Raw genomic sequence first — 12771 nt, forward strand, 5'->3', positions numbered from 1 at the left:
TTTCTATTAAGAAGTATGAAGTAGATGGGAGGTTATTGTGTGCTGTGAAGAATATGTATGCGGGTGCTAACGCTGCAGTGCGTGTGGATAGTGAAGTGAGTGAGTTTTTCTATTTCAAGGTTGGGTTGAAACAAGGATGTGTCATGTCTCCATGGTTGTTCAATCTGCATATGGATGTGGTTATAAAACAGATACAAGGTATGGCAGTGGATGTTGGAGTGGCTCAAATGAGAGAGGGCAGTGTTTGGAAACTCCCTGTACTGTTGTTTGCAGATGATACTGTTTTCTTTTAATGCGAAGACGAAGGAAAAAGAAGTGTGTGGTAATCATATGGCCATTTGTCTTCTTAGTATAATAGGAAAAGTGTACGGTAGGATACTTATTGGCAGAGTTAGAGAAAGAACAGAGGAATGAGTTGGAGAAGAACAGGGAGGCTTTAGGAAGGGAAGAGGTTGTGTAGATCAGATATTCATTCTAAGATCTTTGGTGGAAAAGTTTCTAGAGAAGGGAAAGAAGTTGTATGCGGCTTTCATGGATTTGGAGAAAGCATATGACAGGGTGGATAGACAAGGATTGTGGAAAGTATTAATAATATATGGAGTAGATGGGAAGTTGTCGAATGCTGTGAAGAGTATGCATGATGGTGCTAAGGCTGTAGGGCGTGTGGATGGTGAACTAAGTGAATTTTTCTCTTTGAGGGTTGGGTTGAAACAGGGATGTGTCATGTCTCCATGGTTGTACAATCTGTACATGGATGGGGTAATAAAAGAGGTACAAGGTAGGGTAGTGTATGTTGGAGTGGCCCTGGTGAGAGAGGATAGTGTTTGGAAACTCCCTGTACTGTTATTTACAGATAATACTGTGTTGTTGAGTAAAGACGAAAGGGAACTGCAAGGCTTGGTGGATGAGTTTGGGAGAGTGTGCAAGAAACGGAATCTAAAGATGAATGTAGGAAAGAGTAAAGTGATGGTCTTTGAGAGAGGTGAAGTCAGTGAATGTACAGCGAGGTTGGATGGTGAGGAATTGGAAAATGTGAGTACGTTTAAGTACTTGGGTAGTGTGATGAGTAAGGATGGAGGTTTGGAGGGTGAATTGCTTGAAAGGGTACAGCAGGGAAGAAAGGTTGCTGGTTCTTTGAAAGCAGTGACAAGAAACAGGGAAGTGAGCATGGAAGTGAAAAAGTTACATGACAGTATTGTGATACCAGCTCTAACGTGTTGAAGTGAAGCTTGGACGTTGTTGGAAGGACACAAGTCAAGAGTGACAGCAGTGGAAATGAGTTATTTAAGAGCAGCCTGTGGAGTCACATAGAGAGACAGGCTGACGAATGAGGATATAAAGGAGCATTGTGGTGTGGATGTGCATGTGATAGGAAGCGTTATGGGGAACACACTGAGGTGGTTTGGCCATGTGGAGAGGATGGGGGGTGAGAGACTGACGAAGAGAGTGTATGTGAGTGAGGTGGAGGGGGGAAGAGGGAGGGGGAGGCCGAGGATGGGATGGAGGGTTGGGGTGGAGAGGTATATGAGAGAGGGGTGTGTGAGTTGGGAGCAGGGCAATGAAATGGCGGAGGACAGGGCGACGTGGAGGCGATTTGTTTGTGGCCACCCCAAACGGGATTGAGGCGTCTGGCAATAGATAGATAGATAGATAGACGAAGGAACCAAAGGCCGCAAGCCGGCAATTATTGTTCTTTCCAAGAGAAAAACAAAATACAAGAGAGAGACAAATTCAAGATCTGATGATTTCGAGATGTCTGGACACACTGCGTTTGAAAGACTGGAAATTATAGAAAGCAGGAAACATAGATACAGGGAGACAGTTCCAGAGTTGACCTGATGCATTAATGAAGGACTGGGAGTAATGGTTAACTCTTGCATTAGAGAGTTGGACAGAAAAGAGATGAGAGTTTGCTGCTAGACGGGTGCTACGCACCCATCGTAGAGGTGGAGGAATGCATGCAGACAGTTCAGAAGAGCAGTGACCATTGAAGTAGCGATAGAAAAGAGATAAAGACGCAACAGTGCCACGAAGAGACGGAGGCTGAAGGGAGTAAGTAAGAGGAGGAGAGTTAATGAGCCAAAAAGCCTCTGACTTCACCCTATTGAGAAGAGCTGTATGTGGAGAGCCTCCCCACATATGAGAGTTGTACTCCACACAGAGGTGGATAAAACCCCTGTATAGAGTCAACAATTGTGCAGGGGCAAAGAAGGAATGGAGTCGGCTTAGCACACCTAATCTCTTGGAAGCAGATTTTACAAGAGATGTAATACGATCATTCCAAGATATGTCCCGAGTAAATGAAACCCCAAGCATGTTCAAGGATGATGGAGGATTAAGCTGAATATTATTAAACATTAGTGGGTATACCTGCAGAAGATTTTGTCGGGCTGATAGGTGTAAAAGCTGAGTCTTTGATGCATTAAAAACAACCAGGTTATATTTACCCCAGTCAGAGATACGAACCAAGTCAGACATTAGGTGTGCCATAGCCTCATCCCTCGTTTGTTGAAGTAACTGCCTAGATGGTTGTTGCAGGAACCGAATGGAAAGATGAATGGTGGAGTCAGCAGCGTATCAGTGGATAGGGTTACCTGTACAGCTTAGAAGATCATTGATGAATAAAAGGAAGAGAGTTGGTGATAGGACAGAGCCCTGAGGAACACCACTGTTGATAGATCTAGGAGAAGAACGATGACCGTCTACAACAGCAGTTATAGAATGACCGGAAAGGAAGCTATAGTTGAAGGCACATATAGAATGATAGAAACCGTAAGAGGGCAGTTTGGAAATTAGAGATTTATACCAGACTCGATCGAAAGCCTTTGAGATGTCAAGTGCAATGGCAAAGCTTTCGCCAAAGTCCCGAAAGGAGGATGACCAGGAATCTGCAAGGTAGGTGAGAAGATCGCCAGTAGAGCATCCCTGATGGAACCGATACTGATGATCAGAAAGAAGGTTGTAATAGGAAAGATGCTTTAAAATTTTTCCGTTAAGAATGGACTCTAAAATTTTTGAAACACAGATTGTTAAAGCAATTGGACAATAGTTGGAGGGTTGGGAACGGTCGTCATTCTTTGGGATCGGCTGAATGAGAGCAAATTTCCAGCAAAAAGGAAAGGGACAAGTGGAACGACAAAGCTGAAAGAGTTTACCTAGGCAGGGTGTAAGCACAGAAGCACAGTTCTTGAGGACAACAGGAGGGACCTCATCAGGCCCATATGCCTTGTTAGTATTGAGGCCAGTGATGGCAGAAAATACATCAGCTGAAGAAATTTTAATGTCAGCCATGAGGAAGTCTGAGGGGGGAAGTTTTTTTTTTTTTTTTTATGTGTCCGACTCTGGGCATAGGCTTCACAGCCTGCACTCAAGGCCCAGTAGTCCTCCTACATACATATACCTCTACATGTCACCACTTCGGCACTAACACCCACTGTCCATATTGAATACATGCTAGGGCTGTCTCATACAGGACTGGTGTATTGGTATTAGCGGGGGTATTTTTACGACATGTCGAAGGGTCTTCTGGTAGATCGGTAAAGTCTGATTTTTATGAAATTCAAATCCTCAAACTGTTCCCTGCCCCAGTCGGGATTTGAACCTGGGTCCGGTAGGACTGCAGGCCACCTCTCTACCGATAGAGCCACCGCCTGGAATCGTCTAAAGTGGAATTGGAGGAAAAACTCTGAGCAAAGAGATCTTCTTTATCAGTAGAAGAAATAGCTACACAGCCATCAGAGTAGAAAAGAGGAGGGAAGGATGATGAGGTAAAGGTGTCAGAAAGAGCTGGAAGAATTCGAGTTGGAGAGTTGAGAGCATTTAATACGGATGAAATTATTTTTAGCAGAGCGAAGAACAGACTTAGCACGATTCCAGGCAGAAACATAATAAAAATGTGATTCAGGAGTGGGTTGGCTCCGGTACCTTTTATAGATGTGTGTGTTACCATTATATCTCATGAACGGTTTGAACCATCAATAAGAAACCGTCAGGGTATCAAGATATGGCGAAAATCTTGGTCGAACTCGAAAATAGGCACTCTGGGTCAAGGTCGAGGTTGCCAAAATGGCAGCCAAAGGTCAACTAGTTTTTATTGCCTGCCTTTAGCACCATTGTATCTCATGAACGGCTTGAGCTATTTATTTTCAGGGTATCAAGATATGGCCAGAATTTTGGACGAGTTCAAAACTGAGCGCTCGGGGTCAAGATCATATTCACCAAAATGGTTGTCAAAGGTCAACTATTTTCTTTTAAATGGTTTGGCTTTTGTGAAACGCAGTGATTGAATTCTGTAGAATTTTGTGAATGTTCTTCTCATTTGGTTTATATGTAGCATGTAACTTGGTGAACAGCATACTCTGGCAGGATCTTAGCATTTGGCTTCCAAATACTTTTCTTTCATTGACTTAATGTTCTTTTCCTGTCGAATATATTTTGATTCTCCTTTTCCTTTTGGAATTTGCATGACAGCTTTTCTTTTCTGTATGGTTGTTCCCTCCATTTCCTACTGGTTTCGGCAGGGGAATCAGGTGGAGACACGTGGGTGGAGCTGATCAGCTAAGCTGATCGCTCATTGGCTGCCATATAAGTTTAGCCAACAGAACAGCCAATGAGTGATCAGCCTACCTGTTCAGGTCTGCCTGCTTGTCTGCACCTGATCCCCCTGATTCGTGTATATGCAATCACCCACGACAGAACCATCGACTTCCAGAGATCACACGTTTCCCAGCGCTCTTCACACGTCTGCTTGCCTGCAATGCATTGAGGGGGGCTTTAAGCTGCTTGACCAAGCCTCTGTCACTGATCCGAGGGATAGTGGTTTGGTTCAATTGTAGGGCAGGATGCGGATTCATCAAGCGGTGGGACACTGCCGCTGATGTCTTCGTGCTCTGCCAGGCTATAATTAAACCTAATCCACGGCACGTCCAACAGTGTCTCAGTGGTGGTGAACCAGCAGAGTTTTCCATCTCCGAGACTCCTAAGGGCCCTAAGGCATGGGATGTTACTGGGCCAGGGAATACAGCTGTGCAGGGTTCCTCTCAAGCTTGATGATGCCGTCCTGCCCAGCAACACCAAGCCAGGGTCCCTGGTAGTCCTAGAGAGGCTACAGTAGATCCATCACTGAGATGTGTATCGCAACGGTAAAGCGTTTCTGTGGGGGTGACTAGGGGGCATTGTGCATTCTTCTCCCCAAGATCTTTGAGGTGAATGGGCTGCGTCACCTTGTCATCTCTGAGTGCATCGTCTGTGAAGTACATTCTGCCTCCCATCGTTGAGAGTGTTGGGCCCGACCACTGCAACCTGTCACCTCCCATCAGACACCACGGAAGCAGCTGCGGCTGGATGCTCCTTTAAATCAGCATGACTGCCAGCTGATCACAGACCCGGCTCTGGACCAGACCATAGCCAAGATTCTCGATCTTCCAGACGACCGCCATCAGTTGCCAGCACGAGGAGGGGCAGGACTCTTCTTCTGACTCCATCTCAACGGCCGAGGATGCGTCAACCAACTTCTCGGCTGGGGTGGACGTCACTGGGTCCTACTCTCCTCTAGCTGCAGAGGGTGGCCCATCACACCCTGTTCCCAAGACCAGTAACGTTTGGCTTCATGAACCTGTATACCAACACCTCCTGTCTCCTGGCACCCACACCCGGTCGTACCAATTTGGAACGTTGTGCTAAAAGACCCTGTACGATCTTCTCTAGACTGACATCCTGGGTGTGGCAGTTCCATCTAACCTGATTGTCGAGGTGAAACAGTCCAACTTGTTGAACTTCGAGCCTTTTATTTCATACTTCAAGTTCACTTGGCTCCCTAGACCAACCACCTTGTCTCCTGCCCTATTTTTTTTTTTCTTAAGTCTTTATGATTTGGCCTAATGCCCCTCATAGTGGGTGATAGCCATTAAGCCTTAACCAACAACAGAACCATCACAGGACTTTTATACAAGGTTGTGGAGAAAGTGGACATATGTACTGAACTCTTCTCTACCTGCAAGGCTGCTCCACTGGCTGTAGCTTTTTGTTTCACCACTAGGGTGTAAGCTAGGTTAGTACTCATTCTTCTCCCTTATGTGTTTAGAGATGTGACATGCGTTTGTATCTATTCCTGATATTATCTTTGGTTACTTTCATGGGTGATTCCCCCACTGATCGCTCTGGCGTGTGAATAAGCAGAGACGCAACTTCCTGAAAGTAGTGTGAGAGGTAATCTCAGACTTATTGTTTTATCCTGGCTATCTTTTCCCTTGCTTGTCTTTCACTTTAATCCTCCTTCCCCCGACAGGGGAAGGTGGTTACTATGCCGACCCCCCTCCTGTCCCTCCCTCCATTAGGGAAGGGAGAAGCCCTGACGATCCCATGACTGCTACGACTAACTTATGGAATGACAGTCCCCGGATTAGAGCTCCACTTGACATCGCTTTATATAGTGTAACTCATGTATTGTTACAAGTTGATGGTTTTGCTTCATAGGGTAGTTTCAATCCTTTTCCCATCGAGAAAGTAACTGATGGTTGTGCTGGGTGAAGTTAAACAGGAAAAAAAAAACTTGCTTCTCGAGATCACCTTACTAAGACAGTAAATCCATCCATGTTAAAGATTTGCTCATGCTAAAGAAGTTTAATTTTTACGATGTTGAGACAAGGAATCCTCATTCCCTGAATTCCTGCAAAGGGAATCATCACCTGCTCAGACCTCATAGTTATGCAAGAGGACGATGTTGAGCGTGAACTTACTGAACAAGATGCTATTGATGCTCAGTTTATTACCAGATATTCGGAAGGCATGAGGAAGAAAACTGCTACCAAGGGGTGTGTGACCCTGCTAACTTTTAGCAGGGTCACACATCCCTTGAGGGCTAAAGTTAAATATGAAATTCTTAATATCAGACCTTAATCCCCAATCCCCTTCACTGTCCTAAATGTCAACTTAATGGACATACTGGCAAGGCTCGTCGGGCTTCCCGATCAATGTGTGGCAGGTGTGCAGCTCATAGACATGATGCTGAACACTGTATGTTAGAGTCTGTATGTTGCATCCGTTGTAAGGGTGCTTACTCCACCTCCCTGAGGGATTGTCCCAAGCAGACACGAGGAGAAGGTGGTCTCCAGAGTGAAAGTAACAGAGGGCATATCCTATTAGGATGCTAAGAAGAAGGGAGTTGCATGCGTCTCTCAAGCCTAATGTCTCCTATGCATAAACGGTTGTGTCCTGTCCCGTGGTGTGCATAGCTGAGACCCAGACTGACCGTGTCCTCAGCACTTGTCACTTGCGCTGCGCACTTGTCTGTTCCAGTATGGTCCAACTGTATTTCTGATATCCCTGTTGCTGCTTCTCAGTCAGTATGTCCTAAACAAAAGTCCAACAAGTCTTATAAGATTAACTTGACCACCCTTTCAAAGTCATGTCCTCATCTTCTTGCTGCCCCTGCTCCAGCGAGGGGGTGAAGAGTTAGCTTTTCCTCAGGGGTTTCTGAGACGTTTGTGGTTAATGAAAATATGAGAGTTCCATTAGCAAGCACTGGGATAGGTACTCTGATAGTCGCTCACCTGTTGGCAGGTGATATAAAAAGACTTGGCACACTAGCCAACCTCGTAAATCTTAAACCGTTGCATTCACTGTGTTGCAGTGGCATTGTTTGACTCTAAGGAATAAATTACATAATATAACAATCTTGCTTTCTATACACAGGCCAGACGTTATTTGTTTATAGGAGATATGCTTGGTGGATCATTCTGATCCTCCACAGTTCAAACACTACCACTCGTATAGAAGACGTGATGGTCATGGAGTTACCATATACACACACAAATTCCACCCACAAACAGTAGTGGTTCTAAAGTCTACTCTGGAAACTATTGGGTGCAGAGTAATATTTAAAAACACGTACCTATTTGCTCTCTCAGCTTTCCATCACATGGTCCATTGATAATGATGCTTTGAATTCACTATTTGAACATCTTCCTAGGAATAAATTAGTGATGGATGACTTTAGCATCCATCACTAAGTGGGATGGCTTGAAGATCGATGGTCGTGGGAAGCAAAATGCCAACCTAATACTACAGTTCAGACTTTGTCATCTGAACATTGGTAAAGCAAATTGTATAGATGATCATACTGGTAACTTTCCGGCTAATGACTTGTCTCTTGCCTCCTCAGTTATATATCAAGATTTCTCATGGGACCTCTATGACGACTCCTTGGGAAGCGATCATTTACGCAACATTATTTTGGACCCTCCAAAGTCAAAATTTAACTGTAAGAAAGCAGATTGGGGATCTTTCTCAAGGATCGCCTATTTAGATATATCTGGGGGAGGGCAAAGATGTGAAAGTCGATAATTTAACCAATTCCACATTACGTGTGGCTGATACTGCTATTCCCAAGAGTTTTACAGTTCATGCAAAGCATAGAGCTCATTGGTGGACGGCGGATTGCCAACAAGCATTAATAAGAGATTCAAGATTTTTTATAGTCATCCTACTGAAGAGAAAAACTTCACTGCATACGAACAGGCACGGGCTGAGGCAAGGGGAATTATTTAAACGACTAAACGTGATTCCTGGCGGTCTTTTGTGTCCACGGTTTAGTTTTACTCCAAAACCCTTTACCGGGCACCCATCGAAGTCATTGGAAATTCGTTTTTTTGACCCTAGACCGTGTTAATTCAGCCCTTTCTAAGACTTTTCACTCTTGTGATTTTTAAAAATGATATTTACAGTGTAGATCACAGGCAATGAAGTGCTCAAATGTGGTCACTTGCCGGTCTATGGTAAATAATGACAATATGGTAAAAATTATGATACTGGATAAATAAAGACATAGAATAACAGCACAATGTTTACTGCATTATAAAAATACAATACTGTAAAAACAGTACAAAAAAAAATTATGACTATTTTTGTGAAACCATATTTACCATTAAAACTGGCAAAAACTGGATGTTCCATGTATTTACACTTTAGGCAACAGTCTCATGGTACTGCAGGAAGCAGTTTCTTTCCCCACTGAGGCAGATGTGCACCTTGCACACCCTGCAGAGGAAGTTGGAAAGTATGATGCTCCCCTTTTTATTGAAGAACTTGCAGGTCTAACATAGAAGGGAACATGAAACAGTGTTTTGTCAAACTGCACTGAAGCATCCGGTTGGTGATTGTGGTGTCCCCGAATGGCTGGGGGGAGGTCCACATTGTTTCCGGGCCTGAGGATGCCACTGAGCTTCTCAGGGGCCAAAGTACTGAGGGCTTCTTGCAGCATGCTGAATAAAACCCTTCAACCCAGAAATCCTTCAGTGACATCCCATTTTCATTCAGTGCCTTGCAGCCCCAGCGGTACAGCACCCAAGTATTGGTGATGCAGAGGTCAACAATGTAGGCAAACAGCCTCTTGTACCAACTTTTCGACTTCATGGGGGTTTTGTACAGGTGGACCAACATGTCACTCATGTCTATTCCCTCCATGTTGACATTGTAGCTCTTCACTTCTTTGTCTCGTTGCAGTACCTCTGGCATGTGGTCACTGGCTTCACTCCCAGGTCAGTCGACAGCATGGTAACAATCTTATTGTCCTTCCACTGGAGGGCAAGATACCGTCGTCATTTGTGATGTAGTCGTAGGCACCATGATGGACACTTTTTTTCCTTCATTTCCTTCACTAACTTCAGAGGAGGCTTGCCAATCCTGTTGTCCCTCGCAATTCCTGTGTACCTGCAGTCTTTCGCCTCCAGATACCTCACAAACTCCTAAGAAGGTGTCTGCAAAGATGGCAGTGGTTGAGGATGTGGTCATGGTGCTGGCCAGGACAGAAATTATGTGGCTGGTGATTTCAAGGGCTTCTTGTTCTGGGGTCAAGGGGACACCGTGGCTCTGCACGGTCGTCTTGCCTTGGTAAAGCACCATATCATTGACAAACCCATCCCTGGAGGCTCTAGAGAAGAGCTTGAACTCCCACTTGTCTGGCTTGTTCTTGATGTACTGGCTTAGGTTCCCTGCAACCTTCCCCTTGTAGCTCACCATTACCTCATCGATGGACTGCTTGTGGGTTTGCGGCACTATGGAAGGCTGTGTTGATGAAGTTGAAGATGGTCAGGATCTTGAAAAAGCGGTCGAAGATGCAAGGTAGTTGTGAGTTGTCACTGAAGTGCAATGCCCTCCTCAGAAGTCAAGATCTCTTCAGCAACATCACTTCAGCCACTTGAGGGACCCTGAGTCTAATAGACCAGTAGTCTTCCAGTGAAGGAGCTCCAATGACGCCCATGTACAGTAGCAAAGCCACAAAATTCACAGCTTCATCATCGGTGGTGGAGGTGTTGACATGCTTTTGGGTGTCATACAGGTTGGTCTAGTATGTAATGTTTTTGATCACCTAGATGCTAAAGGAGGTGAAGAAGTAGTGTTGTGGAGTCTTCACGTAGACAGGAGCAGAGTGTTTGAAGGCGGGCATGGCTGGATAGATGATGTCCACTTTCTTCCGGGCTATAGGTTTGGTAGGTGCCTTCTTGGACTTTGGCCCTTTCTCCCTGGACCCTCGTGGACTGCTGACTCCCTCCTCTTCTTCCTTGTCCTCGTCCTTATCCTCAGACGATAGTGTGTCCACCACCAGAAGTGGAGGCCTGACACAGTTTCTCTTGGAGGGGGTGCAACACTTGGGCCTGGAGTCTCTGGGTCATGGTGGGGCTCTGGTAGGAAGTCAGGATCAGCTACGTCGTTGTCGTCATCCAGGCCTTCATCCTCACTGATGTTAGGGTTGGCTGGCATAAGGGTGTCACCACGTTACTTCTTCTGACTGTAGAACATCCCCGTAGGCAGCTGGATCACACGAAAATGTTATAAGTACGGTGGCCACAAGCCATGAATCACTGGTTACCATTTATCAGAGTTATAATGAGTTACATATAGACAACTACCACAAATAATGATTATACTCTGATTGGATATATGTCTATATATATGGCCTTCTTCACTAACACTAGTTTTATGGTATTAGGGCATATGTCCATATATGAGGCCTTCTGCCGTAACACTGGTTGCCTATGAGACAGGTGTATGTCTATGTTTGAGCATCACTATTTTTGCACATCAATTACACCACTTTCTACAGCTTGCACGTAAATCTCACCTAAATCAACATTTAGTACAACTATTCAACTGTATCATGTAGACATTTCATCAACTTACTGACATGACGAAGAAAGGTAGGCTCGTGGGCGTTGGAACAACTAGCGACAAAAATCCACATTATGTGAGATCTGGGATAAGACTGATGTTTATGAGCCAATCCTGGAGTGGAGAACGCTGTGACGTCACTGTCTGCGATGTAGCCAAACCTCGCTGATTGGCTGGGTGTGCTTGACATCATGGCATACACACACCGGGAGGCTCCAGGGCGCCATTTTGGACGCCCATTTAAGTGCTCATATATAATCATCTGCCCAGTAAAGGGTAAAGTCTGGTCCACTATGAAAATTTAAATAATAAAAGCCCTTACATCCCTGTTACCCCTCTGCAAGTGAATAATACCATTTACGACGATCCCGTGGATGTAACTTTCATCCTCGCCAAGAGTTTTTCTCATGTAAGCAGCTCAGTCAATCACGATCAGCATTTCCAGAATCATTAATGCACGGCTCAGCCACAAATATTTGACTTTGCCATAGAAGACATAGACTACCTGTACAACCAAGAGTTTACGGTAGGTAACTGCTCCGTGCCCTTAAGTCTTGTAAAGACCCCAGTCCTGGACCAGAAACCAACACGTATGGTATGATCTAGCATCTTAATCAGGATAACCGGATTATGCTGTTAGCATTGTACAATAAGCTTTGGGTGCCCCAAACATTCCCAAACTTGTGGCACTTTGCACAAGTTGTACTGGTATCCAAACAGGCTGCTTGTCTTACGAATAACAGTTCATTTCATCCTGTTGTGTTGACTTCTTGTCTTTGTAAGGTGATAAAACGAATGGCTAATTATAGGCCTTTTTTTTTTTTTTTTTTTGAATGAAAGAATTTGTTAAATGATCAGCAATGTGGCTTCCGTAAATACAGGCGTTCACTAGATTATATAATGAATTTGAGGCATTGTATTTCAGAGGCAATTGCCAATAAAGAATTCATGTTATGGGTGCTCTTGGACATCCATAATGCCTATGACGAGACATGGCGACACGGTACATTAATGAAGCTCTGTGCTTATGGTTTAAGAGGTAATTTGCCTATATATATATTTATTTCCAGTTTCTTAAGGGACGGTACTTTCTCTGTCAAATTGTTCCATAACGTAACATCGAATATACATATCCAAGAAAAAGGAGTGCCCCAGGGAATTGTGCTTAGTCCTAATATGTTTAGTATTATGATCAATGTCATTCTGTCATCAGCTCCCATACTGAGAAGTCTTAATTACTCATTCTACACTGAAGAATGTGGAATATAGCACTCTTCCCATAATGCACAGTTTCACCTAGGTGGGTTCAACTAGCCCTTGACTCTTTCCACCAATGAGCCTTGCAGTGAGGATTTAAGTTTCCCATCTCTATGTGTCTCCCCTGGGGCGAGGGGGAGACAGTCTGGCCACACTATGGAGTGGTACTACCACTCGGCGTCCAGTTTGATAGGAAAAATTCTACCACTGTATTCCCTGCATGTTGTAAAAGGCGACTAAAAGGAATGATGTCAGGAGGGTAGGGAGCCCATCTTCTGTATTTTTAGTTCCTCCAGTGAGACAGGGCATAGAATGGGAAAGGAAACTGAGACTTCCCCGACCCCTAAA

The sequence above is a fragment of the Coenobita brevimanus genome, chromosome 76 (genome assembly GCF_032717465.1).
Source record: "Coenobita brevimanus isolate Jiangsu-jjx chromosome 76, ASM3271746v2, whole genome shotgun sequence".
Taxonomy (NCBI): Eukaryota; Metazoa; Arthropoda; class Malacostraca; order Decapoda; family Coenobitidae; genus Coenobita; species Coenobita brevimanus.